Below are 6,591 nucleotides of genomic sequence, written 5' to 3' on the forward strand. Positions count from 1 at the left end.
AATCGTTCATTTGTTGTTTCAGTTGATAATACACCAAAGGGTTTTCCGCCCTTCAAGAGTTTTCTAAAAATTCAAGCTAATTATCAGGGATGCTATATTTTGAATTCATGTAATACGGAATACACATGTTTGAACATATCAATTTGAGGTGAAAGCAGGACGCCTAGACAATCATTGCTAACTAGGTCGCAACAAGGGTAAAATTACTTTCAGTCATTATCATTAAAACAAAATCGTGTGAGGGAAATAGTCACTGTTCAGAATCAAAAGCGGGATGTGTTGCCAACCTACAGTTTTTTTGTTCATAATTTGAAATCGATTTACGTATCAGGGAAAGTCGAAATTTATTTGCGCTTCACGTTTTCCAATTTATTTAGACACATTGAGTGGGTGTGTATAAGATGATCGTAAAAAGTTTAAGGACAACCGAAATAACACCCGAAAACCTATGGATGTAAACATATGAAAATTGTAGAGGGATGGTTACAAATGAAACTAACGTTTTTCAATGAAAATAGTTTTGATGGGTGCTGCACAGCTCCAGAAAAAAAAATTTCAAATTATGGTAAAGGCCGGAACCTGGAAAAGAATATAAGGGCAATTGAAAATTATGCGCAAAATTTTTGTTTTAATCGAGTAAGACACGGTTTTTTTTTTCTTCTCTTTATAATCCTTATAATTTGGGTTGCCATTGATAGAGATAAGCCATAAATAACTAGCAGTTGGCCAACTGTCTTTCAAGCTTGTTTGATGACTGCAATAAGATCATGTTTGTTTTCGTGCAGCGTTTACCCTGTCTATACTCTTCATGAGTCGAAATGCAACACGAGTGCTCTGTCTACGGAATTAAGAAAAAGACCTCAATGGCCACTCGAGAGGTCCCACCCCCTGAACTGGTTTCAAACCAACACCTTTTAGACTTTGAAACATGCGCAGGAGCATTTTCCTGTTGGAACAAAAAAATGTCTAAAAGTTATGAGAGATGCCTCAGAGAATAGAAATTTTGCTGAAACACTGTCTTGATATGCATATATTTCCAAAATACGGCTTTGTCATTGCATAGGTCAGTGATATTTAATACTATCGAGTCAATCTAAATTTCTTCTCATGAAAGAGAATCATCATCCTCATCCCACTTGCCAACGAAAAAGCATACATGCTGTTTGGCTAATTTGCATCGCTTTTCTCTGCGCCGTTTTCTAAGAGGTTGTCTTTCGCTTTTGCATACCAGACATTTGAAATTTTTTTTTATCACATTGTGCACTGTTCGACATGTGCAAGGCAAGTTGTATTTCTTCCGAATTACATAGAGAATTTTTTTTGCTCGTAAAAACTATGAACAATCGTCTTTTTTTTTTAACGAATGATAGAAGAAAGAAGCCTTCAGGTTCAATCATTCAGTCCGTAATTCTCGGACCCATTTCAGGAACTGAAACCAACAATCGTGAATCTTTTAATTCTTCTCCCATTTCATGATCAGACATTCCGTTTTCCTCTGAGAGCAAGCTTTTCGCTCCTTCAATGCTCAGTGCTGGATCTTTAAATCAGTGATAGTAGTTGACGGGTGCATCCGTCTCTTCGTGCACCAGGCATGTCCGACCACTTTTAAACTTCTCGCTCCATTCATGTACAGCTCTACGTGGCGGAGCATTATCCTCATATTGTACCTTAAGCCTCCAGTGAATTTCAGACCCTGGTACCACTTCCAATCAGAGAAATATGATATAAAGCTGTGTTTCTCTCGCAATGAGCAATATGGCGTTAGGTGGTAGAAGCTATGGGCATAATATAAGATCCTATGAGTTTTCTTGAATGTAGGGGGGGGGGGGAAATTGAAAAAGTGGACGATTTAACAAAAAGTTTGGGAAAACTATGATCTAAAATATTAGGATTATTACGAGTCCCTCTTTAACCCACTTCACGTACAGGCTTTTGGCAACAAATTCGGATGATTTGAATTTGAAATATCAGTGATAAATCTAAAAAAATGGTTTCCTTGTTCGTATGTTAGAAGTAGAAGGGGGGGTGGGAGAAGATTGATTCAATAGAGACTTCTTTGTCGTCCTCAATCTCTCTTTCTCTCCCTCCCTATGTGTGTTCCCTCTCTCTTTCTCTGTCTCTTATACATACGGTGTATGTACAGGGTGGTCAAAAAGTCCGTAAGAACTTTAAAAATTCATAAAAACCGGAAAAATAAACGAAATAAAAAACGGTTTGCAGGGTTTCCATCGCTAGGTCACGGGAATTTTTTTAAGACAGGAACTAAATAACTAAAAAGATAGCCGATAAGTGGCGCTGACGTACACAAGTCAAAGAAAAGATACACAAATAACAAACAGAATGCCTCCAAATCGTTTATTACAGCAGTATATGTTCCAAAAACCACCACCATAGGGGATAACACATATCCAGGCGACTCACAAATCCAGCAACGGCAGAGTGCGATAGGTCCGGAATAGGTCCGGCATGACACCTCTCGGAGAATCGTATCTTTCAGTTCAGACAGATTGGATGGACCGGATCGATACACTTTTCTTTGACTTGCGTATGTCAGCGCCACCTATCATGTTTTTCGAGTTTTCCCTCTGTCTTAAAAAAATTCCCGTGATCTAGCGATGCTAACCCTTCAAACCGTTTTTTATTTCGGTTATTCTTCCGGTTTTTATGAATTTTTAAAGTTTCTACGGATTTTTTGCCCACCCTGTAGTAGAAAGATACATTATATGCGGGGGGGGGGGGGGGGAGATCACTAAAAAGGAGGGCGCGGTAGCCTAGGTCGATAAGATATACGCCTGAAGTACCAAAGAATGTTTAGAAGTGTCGCGAGTTCGATACCTGGTTCGTCTTTGTCAGAAAACTTTCCTGACACAAAGGTACAGCAGAAACGGTGGAATGACCACAGAAAAGATTGCCACCGCAGGGAGTCCCACATCGAGGGGTTAGCGCCCCAACCTCTCGATGAATTGATGATTGTCTTCAAATCGGAGAAACTAGCCATGCAGATGTGTAAATACGGCCATGTCCATACATGGCCGTTGAATGCTCGTTTAAGTATAAAACATAAACGAGTATTTGTTTGTACGCTTACCACGCTATATTTCCTTAAATGAGTCAAATAATGAGGTTATTACCAACCATGCGGATTCGATATCTTTCCATATAACAGCACATAATATACTAATTACTCTTTGAAAACATCATAATTTTTTCCAGACCAACATCTCGTTATTCGCGTTACATGTAATCCTACCAAGTTTATGGTAATTGGGGATAAGATAATAGCGCGCTCTTTATTTCCTCCATAACAGGTGCTTATTACACTCGTGATGACCTCGCTAAAGCATTATGGAAACTTCTTAATGGGGTAAAACGATACGATTTCGATCTTTCTTGCTTTGATATCATCTCCTACACCTGCCGGATAAATTAATTTCTTTCTCGTTTAAGACGTTAGCGACAGGGTTTTAATCCGCTTCCAGTTACAGATAAAATTATTGCAAGAACCGCAGCTTCAAGACAATGCGAAATTTGCTCTTTTTGATTAATGAATTCGAAAGTTCGATTTTTATTACTTCTCCGTGAAATCGTGATAATTTACACTTTTTAAGTTAAAATGTTTAGTAATTTTACTGAGCGCTTGAATTTTAGAACTTTCAACTATAAGTACAGTACTTTAATACTTTGCCTCGCTATTAAACTATTAAAAATAATTGTCGTTAGTTTAGTTCATTTTTGCGAATGAATGTGAAATTTTTCATTTTAAAAATATTTTTGCGGATGAATGCAAAATTCTATCTTTGAAAAATATTTTTGTGGATGTGGTAATGCAAAATTTTTCATTTGAAATATTTTTCAGGATGAATACAAATTTTTTGATTTGAAATTTTTTTTGCGAGAGTGAATGCATTTTTTTTACGGATGAACGGAAAATTTTTGTTCAGTTTTTTTTTTAAATGGATGCAAAATTATTTTTAATTCAATATTTTTATTTTTTTTAATTTTGCGAATAAATGCGAAATTTTTCGATTTGGAAGTTTTTTTGCCAAATTCATGTCTCTATAATTATTAGTATTAATACAAATTCAAATAAATAGAAATAAATAACATATGTAATAACGTTTATCTAACTGACGCCCGTATGGAGCGGCTTAGCAGTTAACTTCACCCAGGGGAAAGAGTGGACGGCAAAACTAGGGCAAATGCGCCTGCGAAAGGCGGATAGGGGCTTTCAAGACGTGAAACTATCGCAATGCCCACACAGTAACAAAAAGAGTGATCGAAAAAGCCTTCCAAAGCACATGTTATATCATCACACTGCCAGAATACCGTCTGTACCCAATTGTCCGGGGAAAATATGTTGTAAATTATTATTTTTTTTTTACACAAAATAAAATGTTCCAGACTCTGTCACGAAGATGGGCTGGAAGACATCTCGGCAACGGGATAAGTCCAGTGGCAACGTTCTGGCGTTCATTCATTCATGCCAGGATACCGTAGACTTCAGACCAATTTGAGCGTTGTCCCCATCACGATTCGAACATGGACACTCCAGATGTTTCACGAATAGGCAACCGAGGTCAATAGAATATTGCTTTAACTTTCTGCCAACGTTTTCAATCAAAAATATAATTTATCAAATTTCAAACCGCAAAGATTTGTTGGAAGAGTTACTTTTAACCATAACCAATAAACGGGTAAAAATAAAATTTTATATCAGCAAAAATATGTCTTCTTGAAAACATTGAAAATAATAAAACATCAAAATTCGATTTTACTCCTCCAAATTTCATTAAAGAGTGACCCCTACAAATTTTGGATTTTTCTTTTGATAGAGTTATTTTTCTGTTTTCCTTTAAAAAAAAGTCCTTCTTTTTACAAAACCGCCTCTTAAAATTTTAGAGACGTGTGAAATTACTCTTCAAAGTTATTTTATCGAATAATACTGCATCGCTACAGTAAACGTAAGAAACATCATTGAAATGCAGCTCTTGCTATCACCTATCATATAAAAAACCACAACTGTTATAATTCTTCGATTAAAATTGGTGACCGGTTACTGATTGATGTGTTGCACAAAAAAATATGGTGTAGTGTTATTAAATATTTGATAAGCAATAATATATATATATATGTGTATGTATATTAGTTTAGTTATAAAGTTTGCTTCGAAATTTTAACAGTTGTTTGTGTGTAGTAAAGAAAAATGTAACCCTCCTACGATTTTTGATATTGTAATCAAAAAGAAAAACCAGAATCGATCTGTTTATTCTCTATATTATTTCGATTACAATTTCAAAAAAGCGAAAGATTGCTACATTTTGCTTTACTAACGTTATTTTATAACATACAAACAACAATAATTGTTAAAATTTCGAAGCAAACATGATAACTAAACTAATATTATTTCTCATAAAATATTTAATAATATCACACCATATTTTTTTCGTGCGGCACGTAAATCCAAGACCTGTCACCAATTTTAATCAAAGAATTATAATAGTTCTGTTTTTTTATACGATAGGTGGCAGAAGGAGCTCCCGTTCAATAATATTTCACAGTACTGTACTGTAGTGTTGCCCGATAAAATAATTTTGAAGGACTAATTTAACTCCTTTCTAAAATTTTTGGCGGTAGTTTTCTAAAAAAAGAAGGGCATTTTTTACCCTCTAAGTGATTTTTAAAACTTTCCTGATCCGCATTATATAACTGCCACATTTGAAATTGCGAAACCTTCCGAAATTGCCACGTTTTTTTACGATTTGTATTCCGATTGCGAGCAGATAACTCTGTTTCCCCCCCCCCCTCCCTCCCTCCCTCCCCAACAAGAAAATTTAGTTCGCCCATCGCTTTTATTTTTCTCACTATGATACAAAAACACCGGCCATAAAATGTGAGGCTTTCTAAGAAGAGAAATAAAAAATTTGTGGGGGGGGGGGGGAATCTGAGCGTATATTTCTTTCTCTATTTTTATCGCTCCTTCTTATCTAATTTTGAGCGAGAGCTGACCCCGCCCACTGACAGTTGATTATTTGGAGGGGGATGGAAAATATGTTTTATTTTAAAAACAGCTTCATTGCGTTTTTAGATGTGCGAAATATCTCGGGGTGACAGAGATAAAGCAGATCAAATTTGACGAGATATCTCGGGATTGTTGCTGAGAGGGTTGGAGAAAATCAGAGAAATAACTACTACAGAAAAATCTAAAATTTGAGGGAGTATTTCCACTGGGGGAGTAAAATAGAATTTTGATGCGTATTGGCGAACACTGGTTCCAGACCCAGGAACTTGTCAGTTTTTTTCCTTTTTTGTTTATTTTTATTTTCTTTTTGTGTTCCCTCACACCATAGAGAGAGCTCTGCTCCTGAGTACCAACGCCATGGCTGAGTTGACCATATTTGCCCAACCAAATAAACGGGACATTTGGATCCCAGATATGCAGAAATCGAAAAAAAAAAAGCAGGCAAAGTTTCCAACTACTAGCATAATTGCTGAAAATCACAAAATATGGAAAGTAGCGGGACACTTTTACAAAAAAATTCGGGATGGCCAAAATTACGTGAAAATACAGTAATGTCCCGAGCAATATGGACT

The sequence above is a fragment of the Pholcus phalangioides genome, unplaced genomic scaffold, assembly GCF_987345545.1.
Source record: "Pholcus phalangioides strain wild (caught in Gottingen) unplaced genomic scaffold, Ppha-v1.0 ptg000015l_1, whole genome shotgun sequence".
In the NCBI taxonomy this organism is placed as follows: Eukaryota; Metazoa; Arthropoda; class Arachnida; order Araneae; family Pholcidae; genus Pholcus; species Pholcus phalangioides.